This window comes from Podarcis tiliguerta (genome assembly GCF_965153285.1).
Source record: "Podarcis tiliguerta genome assembly, chromosome: 3".
Classification (NCBI taxonomy): domain Eukaryota; kingdom Metazoa; phylum Chordata; class Lepidosauria; order Squamata; family Lacertidae; genus Podarcis; species Podarcis tiliguerta.
The window spans coordinates 10,188,247-10,207,615 of NC_139536.1; positions in this window are offsets into that span (position 1 = coordinate 10,188,247).

Genomic DNA, 19,369 nt, shown 5'->3' on the forward strand with positions numbered 1-19,369 from the left:
ACCCAGAAGCTGTACGCCGGCTCCCTCGGCCAATAAAGCGAGATGAGCGCCACAAGCCCAGAGTCGGCCACGACTGGACCTAATGGTCAGGGGTCCCTTTACCTTAAGATCATTGGAAGGGCTTGCTGAATTAGCCCAAAGGTCCACCTGGTCCAATATCCTGTGAGAGGCACACAAGCAGGACTTGAGTGCAAAACTGCTTTGCTCCTGTGGTTCCCAGCAACTGGGATTCAGAAACACACTGCTTCCAACCAGCTGAATCCATAATACTAAGCAAGTTTTTTAAAAATCGACTATGCAGAGAGATTGGGCCAGCATCAGCCAGTGACATAGGGTGGAAAGTGGTATATGGCTGGAGCCACGGAGATGGCTATGGTCTTTGGGAAACACAAAGAGGGAGAGCAATGATGCACTCAGATAATCCTCAGGGGCTTCCTAGAGACTGACCGTGGTGAAAACAGAATGATGGACTAAATGGGTCTTTGACCTGATCCTGAAGGGCTGTTCTTCAGGGTAACCTTAAAACCAGTTAAAACACACCATAAGCAACACAGAAGAATAAAGCAATGGGCTCCGATTTCCAGTTTCCAAAGGCTCAGGTGAATCAACATGTTTTTAACTGTCATGTCCTGTTTATGGACTTTCCATAGGCATCTGGTCGGCCATTGTATGAACAGAATGCCATACTTGCCAAGTGTCCTGGAAAAAAACAGAACGGCCTGTTCTTTTTCATGTGAGATTGCAGTGGCCATTTTGGGCACCACAATCTCATGGTCTCACCCCACCCCCAATCACTTGGGGTGGGGGTGAGACCATGGCATGGGTCATGTGACTCGCCTGGGAGTGTGTCCAGGAAGACATGTGTCCTGGTTTTTTATCTGAAAAAGTTGGATGGTATGGCCTCGGTCCAGTATACCTGAAGGAGCGTTTCCATCCCCATCGTTCTGCCCGGACACTGAGGTCCAGCGCCGATGGCCTTCTGGCGGTTCCCTCACTGCGAGAAGCCAAGTTACAGGGAACCAGGCAGAGGGCCTTCTTGGTAGTGGCACCCGCCCTGTGGAACGCCCTCCCACCAGATGTCAAAGAGAACAACAACTACCAGACTTTCAGAAGACATCTGAAGGCAGCCCTGTTTAGGGAAGCTTTTAATGTTTAATAGACTATTGTATTTTAATACTTTGCTGGAAGCAGTCCAGAGTGGCTGGGGAAACCCAGCCAGATGGGCGGGGTATAAATAATAAATTATAATATTATTATTATGCCAATTATATTATTATTATGCTAATCAGACTTTAGCCAGCGTGGTGTAGTGGTTAAGAGCAGTGAAATCGTAATCTGGTGAACCGGGTTCGATTCCCTGCTCCTCCACATGCAGCTGCTGGGTGACCTTGGGCCAGTCACACTTCTCTGATGTCTCTCAGCCCCACTCACCTCACAGAGTGTTTGTTGTGGGGGAGGAAGGGAAAGGAGACTGTTAGCCACTTTGAGACTCCTTAGGGTAGTGATAAAGCGGGATATCAAATCCAAACTCTTCTTCTTCTTCTTTGGCCTGATCCAGCAGATTCTTCTTGCATTGAGAGCGTTTGACACATCCCTTGTAGCTGCAGTTCTGCCCTACATGCAGGTCACTGCTGCCTCTCCTTTTCCTCCTTTTACCGTATTTTTTGCTCTATAAGACTCACTTTTTCCCTCCTAAAAAGTAAGGGGAAATGTGTGTGCGTCTTATGGAGCGAATGCAGGCTGCGCAACTATCCCAGAAGCCAGAACAGCAAGAGGGATTGCTGCTTTCACTGTGCAGCAAACCCTCTTGCTGTTCTGGCTTCTGAGATTCAGAATATTTTTTTTCTTGTTTTCCTCCTCCAAAAACTAGGTGCGTCTTGTGGTCTGGTGCGTCTTATAGAGCACAAAATACGGTATGTTAAATCTGCCCTTGCAGATTTGGTTGGTTAGAGTGTGGTTCTCATAATAACACCAAGGTTGCAGGTTTGTTCCCCGTAGCGGACAACTGCATATTCCTGCATTGCAGGGGGCTGGACTAGATGGCTTGCAGGGTCCCTTTCCAACTCTAGAATTCCATGAATCTCTAGCCACTGCTAGTTCCTGCTCTCATTAGATGGGCAGGCAAGCTGCGTCCTCAGGCACCAAAGCCAGCTGTTGGAACAGACTGGCAAGCCTCCCACTTCCCTTCCAAACCGCTGTCTTCAAGATTGACTCTATTATCTCGATGGCTCCATGACATGCCCCAGGGTTGTACAGGCCAAGGGGCAAACAAATCAATATCGCTCGCCCCTTACTGCTCCTCCGTTGCTGTGCTGCTTGGGGCATACCCATAGCCTCGAAAACTGCCTGGTGGCCAGAAAGGGGGGAAAGGGGAGGGGAAAGGAGAAGCGAAAGGGTTATCTGCTCTTCGTGCTGGAAGCTGGGCAATAACGTTCCATGCAGTCAAATGAAAATATGACTTTTTGGCAGGGAATGGGCATTATAATGTAAAACCCCATATGCCGTTATACAGTATGCTGCAATCTGTTTTACTGCCGCCTCTATTCTAACGAGTGAATACTGCCAATAAAGCAATTGAAGATAACACTAATTGCTTATTTCTGTGATCCATAATTTTTATGGTCTCCTTATAGCTCTTCAGTCAAATAGTTGTGGGGATTGTTTTTTTGGCGCTCTCTCTTTTTTCCTTTGCCTTTTTAAGACCTAGAACTTGGCTGTTTTGCAACACTGGTGGCTCACAATCTGCCCTGAGTTGAAGAGGTTGCCTCTTGTTTGGTTAAAGGCTGCAGCTCAGCAGCTGAGTCATCTGCCTTGTGTCTAGAGCAGTGGCGTTGCGTGGGTTGTCAGCACCCGGGGCAAGGCAAGTAATTTGCACCCCCCGCTGCACTGTCCCTCCCCTAGATAGTCCCTCGCTCTCTCTCCACACCGCACCGCACGGATGGCACCCTCCCCTCCACAGTGGGCGGCGACCCGGCGGCTCGGATCGGATTCGCACAGCCAGCACTGCAGTGAGAGAGAGTGAGTGAGCCAGGTAGGGGCAGAGAGCTGCGAGTGGAGTGCCTCCCCCAGATGTTGCGCCCGGTGCGGCCGGCCTCCCCTGCACCCCCCACGCTACGCCACTGGTCTAGAGAGCTCTGGGTTCAATCCCCGATATATTTATATGCCACAATGAACTGTGCTCAATCTCACAGTGTAAGTTTTCCATGGTCTTGAGTCCACTTGCTCAGATACAGGACTGGTTCCAGATTTCATGCACTCACGCCCACACCCCCCCAGACACCATGTTCCTGCACCATTGTGAGTGTCCACAGGATTTTATTTTTTAGAGGGAGGGGGGACGAAAGAAAGCAAAACACCGAAAGGCTAGCTTCTCACGAAACCGCGAGAAGAATAGCGGCTGCACATTTTGCCTCAGGTTCTACAAATGCTAGAGCAACAGCAGCCGATACGTTCTTCGCTTACGACAATATTTTATTCTCTTGCTAATTATGCTGCTTTAAATGTGCATTTTGCATTTGACTTCCTTTAGTAATGTTTCCTTTTGAAACGTTTCTGATAATTCCTTCCGTTAGCTTTGCTGCATGGAATGCGCCTTCCGCAGTCGACCTCCTTTGCGATGTTCTATTTTGAAATCTTTAAGATAATATTTCAGTTCCCGGTCAATTGCGTTGCTTTGAATGTATACGCCAGATTTTGCTTTCTTCAGGAATGCTATATTCCGGCTGGTTTTATTTGATGTTTTAATGTGTTGTTAACTGCTTCGAGATCTTTCTCCTTAAACATAAAAAGAGGTATAGTAATGCAATGAATAGTAAAAATATTTGTAATAAAAACTGAACCATTTTTTTAAAAAATGAAACCTGGTGATGGTGCACTTGGGGAGTGGGGCTGCACACCTTTGCTCTCCTGGGGGGGGGGGGGAGGGCATGCAGGCAAGGCTGTTCATCACCTCCAGATGAATATTGGGACTAATCTACACTGGTGAGTTATAACGTTAAAAGTGCGTTATAAAAATGTGACACCAGAGGGCGCTGTAGAGCAGCAATCTTTTGCCAATGGGAATTTGCATTGGGAGCAATCTTTTTTTATACAGCGCTTTCTTAAAACAGCACTTTCCAGGTCATTGTAGATCCAACCCTGGATTGTGCACCGTTTCAGGCTGATTCAGGTTAACCCTGGATTTGGTTCTTGCAGATATTACTATTACAGGATGTTTTTCCCCTCAGTTGAACAATCCTTATTTTCTTTGAATTTTGATGCTGTGAGTCTAAATTAATTCCATGAAAACATGTTCATTTAGGATTTGTGTTCTGTATAGCTAGCTTCCTAAGGAGTCATACGAAGCAGCCAGTGTGGTGTAGTGGCTAAGAGTGGTAGACTCGTAATCTGGTGAACCGGGTTCGCGTCTCCGCTCTTCCACATGCAGCTGCTGGGTGACCTTGGGCTAGTCACACTTCTCTGAAGTCTCTCAGCCTCACTCACCTCACAGAGTGTTTGTTGTGGGGGAGGAAGGGAAAGGAGAATGTTAGCCGCTTTGCGACTCCTTCGGGTAGTGATAAAGCGGGATATCAAATCCAAACTCCTCCTCCTCTTCTTCTTCTTCTTCTTCTTCTTCTTCTTCTTCTTCTTCTTCTCCTGGACAGCTCAGTCAGTAGAGCATGAGATTCTTAATCTCAAGGTTGTGGGTTCCAGCCTCACATTGGACAAAAAGATTCCTGCATTATTATTCTTTGGCGATCACTCGTAGCCAAGTAAGATTGTCTTCCATAAACACAATTTTAACAATGAGTCCGTAAGTGACTGTGGAGGCCAGTTCTGGACCCACACATCCTTCCACAGTGGGGACATAGGTTTCTGGGCAGGAGTTGATCACGGTGTGGATTTGCCAAGCGTTCCTTCCTCTTAGCACGTTTCTCCCATGCGTCCTGAAGGGGGTTGGACTAGATGACCCTCCTGGTCCCATCCAACTTTACAATTCTATGAATCAGACGGAGTCTTGCAGCGGTCCCATCAATATTTTCCTTAGGACTCCCCCTCCCCAACCCACCATATATTGTCAGTTCCAATGCAATGTTTTCCTCCCACGTATCGGAAACACTCCTATGGCTGGGAGAGAATGTTACATCGGTAAGTCTAAGGTTTCCTTTGTTTTACGCTAGATTTTATCTGTATTTTTTATTATTATTGTGAAGAAGAGAAGGGGGCGGGATGAGATCACCGCTTTGCCAATTGTTACGTTTTCAAGGTTACTTAGGCAATTGCCGTTTTAATATGGGAGAAAGTTTCCTGACCGCTTCTTCCAAAGAGCAAGAGCAAGTGACAGGCAGATAGAGATCTAATGTGGCATTATATTACGACAACATAAAACCGCACATTTCGAAAGCGAAGAAAGGCCAAAGCACAGATGGTTAAATCCAAGCAAATGATCAGAGAGAGAGAGAGATGGAATAAGAGAGAGGGGGATAGATTGCGTTGCAGTTATTGCTCTGCCGTATCAGCTTTTGTAGGTCTGCATCTGAATTTGAAATTCAAATAAGGCTTCTTTAGATACACATAAGACAAGACTTCTTCTTTCTTTTAATGAACAAGAGTGTTGAGAACAGGACGTACAAGCTGAATGAGAAAGTCTGAACTCTTCGTTTGATTGCTGTGCAAATGATCTTCAGAGAAAATCGAAAACAGAGCATCTTTCCACAGTTTGCTCTAGAAGAGACTTAGGAAAGGGTGTCCCAACGCTGAATTTATAAGTCTGTACAATAAGCATCAGGGTAAGGGTGGTGCTGTGGGTTAAACCACAGAGCCTAGGACTTGCCGATCAGAAGGTTGGCGGTTTGAATCACCATGACGGGATGAGCTCCCATTGCTTGGTCCCTGCTCCTGCCAACCTACAAGTTCGAAAGCACATCAAAGTGTAAGTAGATAAATAGTTACCGCTCTGGTGGGAAGCTAAACGGTGTTTCCGTGCGCTGCTCTGGTTTGCCAGAAGCGGCTTAGTCATGCTGGCCACATGACCCAGAAGCTGTATGCTGGCTCCCTCAGCCAATAAAGCAAGATGAGCACCGCAACCCCAGAGTCGGCCATGACTGGACCTAATGGTCAGGGGTCCCTTTGCCTTTTACAATAAGCATCAGGGTAAGGGGTGTGTGTGTGGAGATTCCCTGTGGGGGTTCAATATAGAGGCTTACACCAACTTTGCAACTGGTCAGACTTTATTCAGTAACGCATTACAGAGCGGTGTTCAAATAGTCTGTGAGAGCTTCCATTAGATCTCAAGCTATATAGGAAAAATATGACCTCTTGGCTGTTTCATCCTCTTCCCAACCACCTTCTGCCACCCCATCACCCCACCATACAACCACAGTCCTTGAAAACAGTCACTCAACCCATTTATTTATTTTTTACTGTACGTGTAGAGTCCTCCTTGCACCTTATCTGCACTATAGCAGTCAGTGTTATGTCCCTCCTAAACTGATCTTACCAGTTTTGTGATCAGGCTGGACTCTTGTGTATGTGAGACTGGCCTGGCCGAGAATGGTTTTCACAGAATTCCTACCTCTGGCAGAGCAGGAGTAGCCAAGGCGATGCCATTCAGATGTTGTTGAATTCCCCTCTCCAGTGGGCCAATGATCAGGAAAGATGGAAGCTGCAGATGATGGAAGTGAGCCACGTTGGCTATGCTGATCTTCTAAGTGTTTTCTTCCGCTGAGCCACCAAAGGAAGAGGGGATCCAGTAGAGAGGTGCTTATGGCTTCCACAGGATCCTCAAATTTGTTTTGGGTGACCCAAAGTGCGGGGAACAGCTTGCTAACTTATCAGCTGTACTACTTACGGATGAAGGTCATCACCGCCAAACCTTCTCTTAGGGGCAGCAGACCGTCGATGATACTTGGGGGAAAGGGTTTCAGTTTGGATGTTATGGAACACAAGAACACCAAAAGAGCTCTGCTGGGTGAGGTCAAAGGCCTGTTGAGTCCAGCACCCTGTTCTCACAGTGGCCAGAAAGATGCTTCTCAAAATCCTCTGGCAGCAGAGGTAGAGCATAGCTTTGTGGATTTGTCAAAAGCTGCACTCCTTATCCCATTTACCAGGCAGTAAGCCCAATTCCTTTCCATCTGCAGTTGTCCAGGGCTGTCAAAAGGGGTGGGGTGGAGTCAGATGAGCAATGAGAGGTAGAAGAAGACAGTCTGTCAGTGTTCCTTGTTCCTCACTCCTGACCATGTGCTTAGTTAGGTTTTAATGTTGTTGTTAAACACAGAACAAGGTCTGATAGAGCAACATAGGCCCCAAATTTAGTAATAATAATAATAATAATAATAATAATAATTATTATTTATTTATTTATTTATACCCCGCCCATCTGGCTGGGTTTCCCCAGCCACTCTGGGAGGCTTCCAACTGAATATTAAAAACACGATAAAACATCAAACAGTAAAAACTTCCCTAAACTGGGCTGCCTTCAGATGTCTTCTAAAAGTCCAATAGTTGTTTATTTCCTTGACATCTGATGGGAGGGCGTTCCACAGGGCGGGCACCACTACCGAGAAGGCCCTCTGCCTGGATACTTGTAACCTCACTTCTCGCAGGGAGGGAACCGCCAGAAGGCTCTCAGAGCTGGACCTCAGAGTCCGGGCTGAACAATGGGGGTGGAGACGCTCCTTTAGGTATCCTGGACCGAGGCCATTTAGGGCTTTAAAGGTCAGCACCAACACTTTGAATTGAGCTCGGAAATGTACTGGGAGCCTATGTAGGTCTTTCAATGTATGAAAGGCGCCCTCCTTCCCTACATATGGTGATGGATCTGAGGAAGAGACTGACACTTTTTACCAGGATTTCTCCTCCTGATGTTCTTGCAGCAACAGTAAATAGATGGATTGCCAGCTTCTATTTACCACTGCTGATTTGCCAAGTTTGTGGAAGGGTTCCTATTTTACTTCCATCTACCCTGAGGTCGGTGGGGCATTTGCCCAGCTTTCATTTCCAAAGCCATTTAGGGCTTTAGGCAACACTTGGGATTCTCTGGGAGGTTAAGTTTGGAAGCTGTCAGGGAACTGCCATCAGTGCCGGAGGGAGATAGCAAAAGCCAGAGGGATTCCAGAGAGCGTCCCGGGATCGGGAGAAGCAGCCCATCTTCTGGGGAAGAGAATCAGCGTAGCACCAGTGGAGAAGGGGGGCAGATGGGGGAAACGGCAAGGCGGTCCCATGAGTCCTTGCCTGGGACCAGCGGGGAGAGTAGGGGTCCTCCGCTGCCCACGCCCTCCTTGCGCAGAAGGCTTTCGTGCAGAGAGAGTAGGAGGAGACTAGGCGTCAAAGAGCTTCTTTGCTGGAAGAAGTTTAAGAAACGCCCACTGACGGATTGTGCCAGCGATTGAGTCAGCCACGGGTGAGTGGCTGTCCAGACAGAAAAGGTTCACTCAGGCAACCCAGCCAGGTGTTTGCACCCAGCCGGGGAGATAAGCACCGGCTTACGCACGAGCAACCCCTAGAACCATTACAGAAGCCAAACTCCAAAGCCAAATCACAAAAGGGGTGTTCACTTTTCTCATTTGAAACACGTACAATCTGTCTACCTATACAGCCGTACCTTGGTTTTTGAATGTCTTAGTTCTTGAACGTTTTGGCTCCTGAACACCACAAACCCAGAAGTGCGTGTTCCGGTTTGTGAACTATTTTTGGAAGCCGAACGTCCTGCAGACAAGCAGAAGCCACGCTTTGGTTTCCAAATGTTTTGGAAGTCGAATGGACTTCTGGAATGGATACTGTTCACTTCTGAGGTACGACTATATACAAAAACAGTTGAGCTGGACCCATATGCAGCAATTCACACATAATATTTAATGAATGGTCCCTGAACAATGGTTGAGCTGTACAAATGAACCAGGGCACACCCTTTCACACCAACACTTGCCCTTGGGTAAAGGAAAGCTGTACCTGCGTTCAGGGTAATGTGCAGACAACCTTAATATCACCCCTCTGTTGCTTTCCTACTTTTCAGTGGAGCTGCAGTTGAATTTGCGACAAAACTATGGATGGATGGATGTTTTTCGGAAATTTCCTGTGGCTCCGCTTGGCTCCTTGAACCTTGTTTTGCAGAGCAGAACAAAGCAGATCACCCCCAAATGTAACCTTTTGTTTTAAAAAAGGAGAGCCTTAATGTTGTTTGAATTTGTGTCTCCAGAGAATACTTGGAGTAGTGTGAAAACCCTTTTCTAATCTGTTGATGGCAGGCGAAAAGCAACTCCGAAATGTAAATTAGGGATGACCTCTCCAGCGGCTGCACGTACAGAAATCAGCCTGGTGTTGTTTTCGTCCCCCCTTTTTTTTCACTGGTGGAAACGCCAGTGCGCTTGACTTTACCGAACGGAGAGCATTGTTTGGCATCTAGCAGTGATAGCCCGTGTCCTTGTCAGAACACCTGCTGTATCCTCGCAGCAAACAGTGGGGCTGAGGCGTCTCTTCTCTAATGACACCTCATCAATCCGCTCCTATCAACGTCCCAGCCACGGGGGCGACTCGGAGGGCTCCGAAGCTATAGAAAATGTCACCGTTTTGGGAGAAAAGGTCAGCCACCGCTTCCCTCCCACACCTCCCCTGCCAAGCCACAGTGGGCCCGCCGTTCATTATCCTAATTAAACCCAGCAGCTGAACATCTTCTTATCTGTAGGGGAGGAGAGCAGGGGCATGATGCAATAGGATTGATTTGCATATCCAAAGTTAATTAGTGCGGAGGAGCAGGTGTACAGTAATAATAATTATCACACATGACAATCACCTGTGACCACTTCCCAGAGCCCCTTCCGGGACTTAGTGCTGTGATTGCTAGATGAATCTTCTCTCTCTCTCTCTCTCTCTCTCTGGTACTGTCCCAGTCTTGGGCTGTTAATGTCCTTTCGACTGTGTTCCAAACCCTTAGCGAGTCGCCTCATTGTTCTTTAACATCTATGGTATTCTTCTTCTTATTTGCTACCTTGCCTTCACACACCGTCGCTTCGTTTTATTTATTTGGGCTAGTTTTGCAGCTTTGTTCGGAAGAAGCAGGAAGCTTTTCGACAAAGCTGCGACTTGAAAGAATAAAATCACCACTCCTTTAAAAAAAAAGCAATTAAAACCTTGTCGGCCACACTCACTCGCGTGTTGCACACCCACCTCCCGCCGTTCGGCATTTGAAACCTTTTGTCAGCTTCGCCTTGGGAAAAGCGTCAGATTATGAATGTGACATTATTAAGCAATCTGCGCACAGGACACATTTCTGGATGTTTCTTGTGTGGCAGTTTCCGCCAGTTGCATTTGGGTGTCTTTTTTCCCCTTTTTCTTTCCCCTGGCCAAGCTTGTTCCAGAAAGTCACAGAGTGTGCACAGCCGAATTGGGCATCGCTTGCTCTGAAAAACTGCCTGAGCATTTGGAGAGTCTGTTTATTTGCAGTCGTAAATGGGCTCAGAGGACCGCAGAGCGGAGAACGCAGGAGCTCTCTGGCTGTGAAGTGCGTGGCTGTCAACGTTTCCCATTTTTTTAAGGGAAATTCCCTTATTCCGAATAGGATTCCTCGTAAGAAAAGGGAAAAGTTGACAGCTATGGTGAAGTGTTCAGAGTGTTGTCTTTAGGCTGGGCTTCCTCGCTGCCTCAACTTGCCATCAAAATTCTCCCTGAGAGTGGAAATCTCTCTTTCAAAAATGCCTCAGAGGTTCCGCCTGAGTAGAAATGTGCCTTCAGCTCCAGCTCTAGGTGAAACGTAGTGTGGATATGAAACTTTCTGAAGAACGTCAGAACAAGACCAGAGGCTCATCTAGCCAGCATCCTGCTCTCGCAGACGTTAGTAGGAAGCCTGCACTGACCCTTGAGGGAAAAAAATTGGCTGCTACTAATCATGGCAGAGGGACACGGGTGGCGCTGTGGGTTAAACCACAGAGCCTAGGACTTGCCGATCAGAAGGTCGGCGGTTCGAATCCCCACAATGGGCTGAGCTCCTGTTGCTTGGTCCCTGCTCCTGCCAACCTAGCAGTTTGAAAGCACGTCAAAGTGCAAGTAGATAAATAGGTACCGCTCCGGCAGGAAGGTAAACGGCGTCTCCGGGCACTGCTCTGGTTCTCCAGAAGCAGCTTACTCATGCTGGCCACATGACCCGGAAGCTGTACGCTGGCTCCCTCGGCCAATAAAGCGAGATGAGCGCTGCAACCCCGGAGTCGGCCACGACTGGACCTAATGGTCAGGGGTCCCTTTACCTTTAATCATGGCAGAGGAAGCTGAAGATATATGTTATACCAGGCATAGGCAAACGCCGGCCCTCCAGATGTTTGGGACTACAATTCCCATCATCCCTGACCACTGGCCCTGTTAGCTAGGGATGATGGGAATTGTAGTCCAAAACATCTGGAGGGCCGGAGTTTGCCTATGCCTGTTTTATACACTGAGTGCTGTTGAGAGGATTGAGGGATCGTTTCAAAGATCAGCATTGGTCTCCTGGCATGTTTCTGTCTTGGGAGACAATGGAAGCGGGCACCTTCAGTCAAAGTATTGGAGAGTTGCATCACCTGCTGTGGCTGTAGAAACTGATACAGGAGAGACATGTTTTGCTGCAGCAGGGGCAGATGACGGCACCTGGTTTTGTTGCTACACAGTGGCGTAGCGTGGGGGGTGCAGGGGGGGACGGCCGCACCGGGCACAACATCTGGGGGTTAGGGTTAGGGGGCGCAAATCCATGGGTTAGGGGGCGCAAATCCACAGGTTAGGGGGCGCAAATTACTTGCCTTGCCCCGGGTGCTGACAACCCACGCTACGCCACTGTTGCTACAGGTGCACCATGGCATTACTTCTCTCTGCAATCCTTCCAGCAGTCATTCCCTTGCTGGTCACTGTGGTGGATACACAACTGGACTGAATGTTCCCAGGAACTGTGGTTGTCTTAAAAGTGAAGAATTCAAGTAACGTTATCTATGAAGCTGTTCGCCCCATCCTACACGTTTTCTCATTTCCATGTATGTCTTTTTCACTCTGTGGGTGTGAGCGGGGCGGGGAGACAATGTGTTTGCCAGTCAGGCCAGGTATAACGGGTATTTCATTTTTTCCAAGCACAGTCTTAATGATAAGCGAAGGAACAGGCAGAAAGGCACTCGGGAACCCACCAAATGCATTAAAAATGCAAAACTTTATGTATAAGTCTTTTATTAAAACTTTCCATAATTGGGTAAAATTATTTCCCCCACTGGGTTAGCTTTCAGTGTGGCATGCAATTAGGTTGCTGTCACAAACATAATTATAGGTTGATGGTTCGAGTTTCTTTTTCCTCCTTTTTTTTAAGTCCTAAAAAAAGTGAAAATATAGTATTTTAAAAACATAAAAAACCCCACAAATCTATTCATTTGCATCTATGAAATGCTACCACAATGAAAAATTAAGCAATTATCAAGCAGAGAGCAGGAGAAGAAAAAAAAGGGGGGGAGAAGCAGTTTGTGTTAATTTCACACACAGATATAGAAATTGCAAGATAGCCTGGAGAAATGTTAGGAGTTGCTGAACGCAAAAGACTCTGTGTTTCTTTTCGATGACAAACAAAATATTTTAGTGGAATGCAGTGTTATAAATTGTACAGATGTGCAAAACACTACGGCACTCCCCCTCCCAAAGGAATTTTACTCGTCTTATTGGAGTTCTTTTGCTGCACAACTAGCCTTCCCAGGTATTCTGCCTGAGGGATGGTGGAGGCTCCAAATTATATCCCGTTTCACTTGGGGGGGGGGAAATCTGGTGATGACTCAGATATATACGGACACTTCATAAGGAAGAACTGCAGTTTTACGTGAAGCTATTTAACTCCCTTGGAATCATAGAATCATAGAATCATAGAGTTGGAAGAGACCACAAGGGCCATCGAGTCCAACCCCCTGCCAAGCAGGAAACACCATCAGAGCACTCCTGACATATGGTTGTCAAGCCTCTGCTTAAAGACCTCCAAAGAAGGAGACTCCACCACACTCCTTGGCAGCAAATTCCACTGTCGAACAGCTCTTACTGTCAGGAAGTTCTTCCTAACGTTTAGGTGGAATCTTCTTTCTTGTAGTTTGGATCCATTGCTCCGTGTCCGCTTCTCTGGAGCAGCAGAAAACAACCTTTCTCCCTCCTCTACAGAGTGTCGCAGAAGCTTCACTTACTGTTGTGGGGTGAAATAGCGAATCTGGGGAAATCTTTGGTGGCAACCCTTCTACGGCTGAGAGAAATTCCAAATTAATTGCTCACTTCACAGGTCAAAAATTTGGAGGCAGATTTTTTTTTTTTTTTAAAGAATGGTATGTGAAGTTGGAGTTTACCATTGATAACAGCTGTGGGGACAGTATAAAACCTTCTTTATACTGTTTCCCCACCCCACCCCATGAGGCAACAGCGAGACTCCTGTATTCCTGAGATGTATCCTTGTTCCAGAACATTCTGTGGAAAAACAATATTGACACACAAACACGAAATGGTGGCCGCTAGTTGAGAATGCCCTTTCCAACCCAAAATGTCCCAGAAAAAGGCAGTGTAAACACTAAACCATTAAAGCACAACTGGCACATTGGGATTTGAGGGTTGCTGCCTGTTTTATACAGTTATCAGCTCAGTGGTAGAGCACACTATATCACTCCGCTTTCCTTTAGACCATATCAGCAAGGTCTAGAGCAGAGTCTTGTCATCTGGGCAGCCCAGGACTTCCATACACACAGCCCAGGCTCGAGCCCCACAGAAGTGGGGGGCAGCAGTTGCTATTTACCAGTTTCAGCAACCACAGCAGGTGCTGTGATTCTCCAGTGCTTTGACTCACCCCCGGAGGAGGACTCCATTGTCTCTCCAGACAGACGGATGCCACCGAGGCAAAGCACGTGTCATGCATGCAGAAAATTGCAGGTAAAGCCCCTGGCTTCTGCAGTTAAGGGAGACCTCCCCTTTGCCTAGAAATATTCTGCTGGACAGAGTAGTCATTTCTAAGCTGGCTGAGGCAAATGGTCCAAATCAGGATATGACAGTCATAGGTCTCCTTCCATCCCATTGCCTTGGGTCAACGGGAGATGGACAGCGAAGCAAGGGGGTGAGAGGAGGAGCAACTCTTCATGGTCTTCCTTGTACACCTCTTGAGTACAGATGGTCCAGTCCTCATCATCTTTAGTCAAAAGGCTTGTTTGGAAAGACTCCTGAGATTCTGAAGAGTAGAAGGTATTGGGTTAGAAGAACCAATAATAACAATAACAATTTATTATTTATACCCCACCCATCTGTCTGGGCTTCCCCAGCTACTCTGGGCAACCAATGGCCTGATTCTGACTCAGCAGGAGAAGGCTTCTGCTCCAAGCCATGCTGAAAGTCACATAAATTGTGCAATAAACAACAGTTATTTGCTTATTTTTGCATGATCTATTATACTTTGAAGGGAAGAGTGATGAGTTATGCATTCAGGACACAGAATCTCAGTCCGTTGACCCATCAAAATATTTATCAGCAGCCACTCATTGAGATTTCCCAAAACAATTGCTCATATGCGACCTTAAGGCCCAGAAACGATCACTTTAGTTCCTAAAACAATGACAACAGAGACTCTCAGGATGCCAGATAATGTGCCCGTTGCTGCTCTGTTTTCTGTGATATGACAATGGATTTACAGAACGCACGTAGCCCAAGATATACCATCTTGCATTGCGTCTCCCAGGTTGCTACTTTACGAGACTTTGCATCCCAGAGTGAAAAAGTGTAGGCTGGAGATGTACTGTATGATGAACAGCTAAACTGCGGCATTTCATTTTTCATACATAGAAAAAGCCCTTTCCCCCTCATGCTCACAGAAGCAGGTTAAACACCTGTGCGGAGTAGGGGCGTCGGGGGGTGCTCACGGCTGCAATTTGATCGTGGGTAGCAGGGAGATGGCACTTCACTCCTTGTGGAGTGATTAGTTGCCTCTTCAGAGCTGGAGGAGCACGTTGGGGGGGGATGAGCTTTGCCTTCACCTGCAGGTGTTGCTATGGCAAGAGATTGAGGCACACAAGCAGCAAGGAGAGCGGATGCAAAAGCAAAGACCGCCAAAGAAGGCAAAGAAGGAAGGAAAGGAGGACAGGGCCAAGGCTGCGGCTGTCACAGTGGGCACCTGTCAACCCCGAGGAGGCAATAGAAAGTAGATGGACCAGGTTTTGCATGGTCAGGCTTTTGCTCTTAAAATGGCACCCTTTAACGCAAACTCTGCGGCAATAATCTGGAGTCCCAAATATGGTTTCTAGACTAGGCCAGCGACTTGTATTCTTCCAGAAGTTGCTAGACTATAACTCCTGTCATGCCTGACCCTTGGCCAGGCCGGCTGGGGCTGATGGGAGCTTGAGTCAACATTTGGAGGGCCATGGTTCCCCAACACTGGCCTAGTGTCTAGTTCCACTGTCAGATACATCACCCACAGCTAGGTAAAGCTAGTTTTGGAGAACCACGTGACAGAGGCAGGTAGACAAAGGCACCAGCATCACCTGCCAGTACGTTTTTGAGCACAAATCAAAGTGTTGGTGCTGATCTTTAAAGCCCTAAATGGCCTTGGTCCTGTATACCTGAAAGAACGTCTCCACCCCCATCATTCTGCCCAGACACTGAGGTCCAGTGCTGAGGGCCTTCTGGTGGTTCTCTCACTGCAAGAAGTGAGGTAACAGGGAACCAGGCAGAGGGCCTTCTCAGTAGTGGCGCCTGCCCTGTAGAACGCCCTCCCATCAGATGTCAAAGAAATAAAGAACTGTCAGACTTTTAGAAGACATCTGAAGGCAGCCCTCTTTAGGGAAGTTTTTAATACTGGATGAATCATTGTATTTTAATATTCTGCTGGAAGCAGCCCAGAGTGGCTGGGGAAACCCAGCCAGATGGGCGGGGTATAAATAATAAATTGTTGTTGTTTTTGTTGTTGTTGTTATTATTATTATTATTATTGCCTGCTCCTGATTCAGCTGCAAAAGTACTCACACCTCTACAGTGGTCACAACAGATCGACGGCCCTGCGGGAAAAGTTTTCAAAATAAGTGGCGAAAGGGAAGCAAGTTGAGGAGACCTCAGACACCTGTTCCCGGTTCACATTTAGGCAGGAGAAGGCACAACCAAGAAGTATGTGATAGTCGTCTTCACATACTTGAAGGGCACATAGATGGCAGAGCAATAGCTCCAAATTATATTTAAAAAGGTGATGTGTAGAACGTCCTGTTTGGAGCAGGCTGCCTTGGAAGGCCTCAAGCAGAGGCTGGATAGGTACAGTCTTGCTGTTGCTGTTAGTGGTCATTGTGTTGGTTACTTGCATGCGGTGGAAAGGTCACAGAATCCCTGAGCTGGTGAGGACCTCAAAGGCTCAGTCCCCAGAATATCTAGGTAGGGCTAGCTGCCTGCCTGAACCGCTGGAGAGACACTGCCAGCCAGGGGTGCCAGGTATAGGGGGAAGAAGGGGCTTCAGCCCCTTCAGTATTTTGGGGAAGGGGGTGAGCCTCTCCCCCAATATTGAGGGGGCTGCCACTCCACCAGGCGAGCGCTTGCACACCACGTGGGGGGCATTACGCGCAGAGGGTGAAAATCACCCACTGTGCGTCCAGTCCTCTCCCCAGCCACTGGGCAGCTGGGCGGAGAAGGGACGCTTTTCCTGGCAGCGGATTGGGCCCCTGTGGCAGCAGATTGGGGCACTGATGCCAATGTGGAAATGAGGCTGCAGCAGCTATTCCTCCTCCTCCTGGCATGCCCCCAGTCTATGGCAGCAGCAGCAGCAGGAGGAGGAGGCGAAGGTGAAGATGCTGGCCATGGAAAACAAGCTGCCATGTGACACCTGATGTCACAACATCGCATGCAACGTCAGCCCCCAACCCAATCTCCTACCTGAGTTGGCGCAGCTGCTGCCAGCCAGTGCAGGCAGAACTGAGCCAGATAACATGCATGATCTTATAGCCACCCTTGTTTTTCACCTTGGGCTAAAGAAGCTGAGGCTCCAATACTTTGGCCATCTCATGAGAAGAGAAGACTCCCTGGAAAAGACCCTGATGTTGGGAAAGATGGAGGGCACAAGGAGAAGGGGACTATAGAGGATGAGATGGTTGGATAGTGTCTTCGAAGCTACCAGCATGAGTTTGACCAAACTGCGGGAGGCAGTGGAAGACAGAAGTGCCTGGCGTGATCTGGTCCATGGGGTCACGAAGAGTCAGACACGACTAAACGACTAAACAACAACAACAAAAAGAAGCACATGACTGAAACACTGATTAGGCAGAGGCTCAGCCCTTGGCCTCTTTACAGCTTTAATACTTAGGAAAACTCTGAATCCCATGCACCACACCAGACATGTTCAGGAGCATCTATGTTTTAATGGTAAAGCAAACTGTTGATACAAAGTTCCTCTGCCTGGGGGTTGGTGTATATACAATACGATAATCTTTATTGTCATTGTCCCATACAGAACAACGAAATTGAAAAAAATCTACATCAGACATTCAAAAACCCACAAGCCTGCTATCCCAGCTATCCCAGCCTGGTTAGCCCCCTAAAAACTCTGATACCCCATAATTAAATACAATATACTCCCATAGAGACTACCTTACACTGCATTTAAAACCAAGATCGCATTTAGATAGAAACTGTTTCTCAGGTGGCTAGTCCTAGTCTTTATAACCCTGTACCTTCTTTCAGAAGGCAGAAACTGAAAGATATCATTTCCAGGGTGCGCAGTATCCTGCACTATCTCTGCAACTTTCTTATGACACCTGGAAGCGTAGAATTGATCCAAGGTGGGTCTGGGCTGTACTTCTTCTAAGCAATTAAGTTCACAGTCCGGGGCGCTGACTGATCCTGTTTTGTGCACCGTTGGAGAAGCACGCTCAACTACCTGAAGCTGCTTTGCCATATCATCAATTCATTCCTTTGTAAGCTCCTTTGGTGGAAGTTGGCTACAAATTGATGGAGAGCTGATGAACGAAGGTGTGGTCCCTCCTAGACCACACTCTCCTGGGCACCATTAATTTCAGGAGGAGAATATTAGACACAGGCTTATTTCTCCTGTTGATAATAGTTACATTTGGGGGGGGGGGAGTGTGCCCTTGATTTCCCCTGGGCTTTCTTATTTCAGAACCCTTGTACACTCAGTTGAAGACCACTTTCCAGAATTAAAACCCTCCTTGCCCACCCCACCCCACTGTTTCCATGGAATACTAGAATGTTTTTACCTTGCTATAACCCGCCCCCTGTTTGCAAAAATGGGAGAAAGAGTGTGTTCATTTTGCAAGCGAAATTCATATTGGAAGACAGATTCACCCCATACCTGCATGCCATCTCATTCCTAGGAAAATCCTGTGCACGCTTACCCAGATATAAATCCCACTGTGTGCAATTGGGTTTACTTCCAGGTAAGTGTCTACTTCCAGTCTACAGATCTGTGATGCATCAATAACTACCCCCCAAGACCCACCACCCGCTGCCAATTGCTTTGTGGGAAGAATCCTCCATCCCCCCAAATGTACCTATTTTATAAATTCCCCATACCAGCCAGCTCTCCTTAATTCTGATCATACTGGTACACACCACCCCACTCTCAAAGCAGCAAAAGACTCCAGGATTTCCTTGGAATGGGAGTCTTTAGGATATATGGTTTATTTACACATTTATGCAAACTGACTATAAGATAGAGGGTATCACAAGGAGAAGGGGATGACAGAGGACGAGATGGTTGCACAGTGTTCTCGAAGCTACTAACATGAGTTTGACCAAACTGCGGGAGGCAGTGGAAGACAGGAGTGCCTGGCGTGCTCTGGTCCATGGGGTCACAAAGAGCTGGACATGACTAAATGACTAAACAACAAATCACAGCATTAGCACTGCAATGGATCTTGCTTCTCCAATAAGTTTCAGAGAAGCCTCAAACTGCAGCTGAGGTTTAGAATGGAACAAGGCATATCTCTGTGTCTGCTATTTCCACCTTTCACAGCACAATTCTGGCGATTCTTCTTCTGCCTAGGATCACATGGCATCCAGCTAGATGATGGGAGTGCCGAAAATGCCTACTGCCACTTTTCTGGAGAGCACCATCACGTAGCTGTAGCTTTTGCAGCCTAGTAGATTTTTTGAGATGCCAATGAGGACACTTAACTGGCCAGCCAAAGCCATCACCTTAACAAAGGAACTGGTCTGGCAGACTCACCAGTCTCTTCTCCTGGATTCTGACCCTTACTGGAGGCAGGATCACAAGCCTGGAAGGGTATCTAAGGATGCCCCCACTCTAAAACTCCTGATAATATAGATACACAGTTGCCAGAACTTCTTCAAGAGGGCAGAGAGAGAGTGCAGAAGGCTACGAATGAGCCTGTGCCAAAGTTGTATGTGCTACAGCCGCTGCCATCTAATTAAAGCGATGTTCTGCCAA